Below are 2,484 nucleotides of genomic sequence, written 5' to 3' on the forward strand. Positions count from 1 at the left end.
CCATGAGATTTGACGGTGGTCACCCATCGCAATGCTTGGGTAGTCGATCCCCTTTCCTCTCCATCGCGGCTCGCTGCTTGAGGGTCCGGTTGGCCTTTAGTTGTGCTCCCTTGTTGGGTAACCATGATGGCGAACATCAACCGTCATATTCTTATGGCTGTGAGAATCAGAGGCCAGGAGTGATCCTCCTTTTCTAAGAAAAAAAAACTCCTACACTTACCATCATCTGCCAATTGCTTTCAACAACCCAATTGCCAAGTCTTAAACAATAGATGGGTGTGTGTTTATGGTAACACCCAGTGGTCGTGATTTTTTTACACCCGGAGTTGTTGATGATGGAACAGTCCAAGGAGAATGTCAATGCCAAGAAGGGTGGCGCCTTGTCGCAGCACTGCGACAACTCTTCTAGAGGACAGTGGAACGTCATTTAGCTTCCATTGTTATGCCGGTAGAAGGATGAAGAGGACCTGCATACTGGCCATCTTGTGTGCTTGATGCAACTACAACGACAATTGTTGTGTTGATAGTAGTTACCTTTTCTTTTTGAAGCGGGATGGTATAGTAATTTACTGGTAGTACCTGAAACCCATAAGGACCCAAATGTCAGTGTTTAACTTGCATTGTTATTACTATTTATAGGTGATGAGGGGTTTGTCAGAAACTTCAGGCAAACGGAAGAAAACAAAATTAGCAATATTTTGATGTGCACTCGCGCTTTAATATGGTCTGATGCTATGTGTGTGGTCCAGTTCAGATGTGTGTGTGTTGGTATCTTCGCCTTTGCTTTCTTATGAAGAAGCGGAGAGGATGCACGAGTTAATAACGTGGGCACACTTTGCCGCATCGGTGAAATATGAGCATTTAAATAGTTTTTAATCTAGTGAAATTTGAGCTATTCAAATCAATGGTCACGTGGGATCCGTTGAGACTTGACGGTGGTCACCCATTCCAATGCTTGGGTAGTCGATCCCCTTTCCCCTCCGTTGCGGCTCGCTTGAGGGTCCGACTAGCCTTTAGTTGTGCTCCGGGAAAATATCTAGTGCTACGGTCGATCTCATGATACGCTGCTCCAAGACCCCATGGTGTGTTGGATCTGCATGCAAGGGATGGGATCAACTCAGTTATCTTTTTACGTACACCCCCTTGGTACATTTGCGTCTTGCCCCCAGAAGGCCTTGCAAAATCACAACCGATCTGTACTGAACTGAGCATCCTTTTTTCTACTGAACTAAGCATCGTGGTGGGTCAGTTGCTCCTGCCAACATCTAGTGTCGATAAAAAGGGACAGATTAAGCAAACTTACACTAGATTATTAGGAAGCATTGCAAGCACACGTACAGAATTTATTTTCTGCAACAGATTTCTTCACTGAATGCAATAAAGAGATTGAGTGCAGATATGCTAATACTTTTTCAGGATGAGTTGCTCAATAAGTAGAAGTAGAAGAAATCATATTGCCACCTGTTTGCATTCCTGCCATCCTGAAAGCAGGACTATAGCAAGGCAATGGTAACACACTAGTCAAGACCACTATCTGATCACAAGGCAAGCTCAGAGAATCCATTCGTAGCATCAAAAGATCACTGGAAACAAAATCACTTCAACAAATAAAGGTGCACCACATGCTGACATCTGTCTTGTAGTACTTCACAAATTCACAAGAGTACCACATGGTGACCATACAATATAAATATTTACAAGAGTTAGTTCACAAATTTACAAAGCTAAACAATACAACTTTACTACAGACCACTTGATGAGTCTTACTCTTGTTGTACACAATCTAGTGGCGGGCACAAACCTGACAAAATCAACAATTAGAACCTAAAAAAACTTTTGAAAAAACCATACAACATTGATTATGAAGAATGTTTAAAACACTTTTGTGATACCAAATAACCTCCATGCATGCATGTCGCACATCTAATTCCCCTATTTATTTTGCTGTTTTCTTGACCTATAAGACCATGTAAATAAAAAACTTTGTTGCTTTACCACAACATGACATGCAAGACACAACCAAACGAGTTAGTCTGTTCCTGACATGTTATAATCGTGTCGTTTTTTGGCTGGCTGGTATTCCGAAATTCTGGTGGCTGGTCCATGAGTTAGTCAGCTCTATGTAGAAATTTATCTGTACTTGGCATGAAGAGAACATGTGTGTGAGGCTGACATTCTTACAAGTGAACGGACCTCTTAAGATGCTTGTCTCTCATGTCAAAACTTAGGTTACAAATGAACTGAATGCCTGCCTGCAAATGTTGTGGTGATGTGCTCACAAAATTAATGTCGCTACAGTAAATTAATGTCGCCACAAATCCAATATCATGGCATGCTTGGTGAAAATCAAATATGCAAACATTTATTTTGATATCAGCCGGCAACACTGCCGGAACATGACAAAAAAGTGAAGCTTAATTCTGCCAGGAATTAGCTATAATATGCAGAGGTGACGTAACAACTTTGAATGGCAAGAACTCGGAC

Source organism: Triticum aestivum, chromosome 3D, assembly GCF_018294505.1.
Source record: "Triticum aestivum cultivar Chinese Spring chromosome 3D, IWGSC CS RefSeq v2.1, whole genome shotgun sequence".
Classification (NCBI taxonomy): domain Eukaryota; kingdom Viridiplantae; phylum Streptophyta; class Magnoliopsida; order Poales; family Poaceae; genus Triticum; species Triticum aestivum.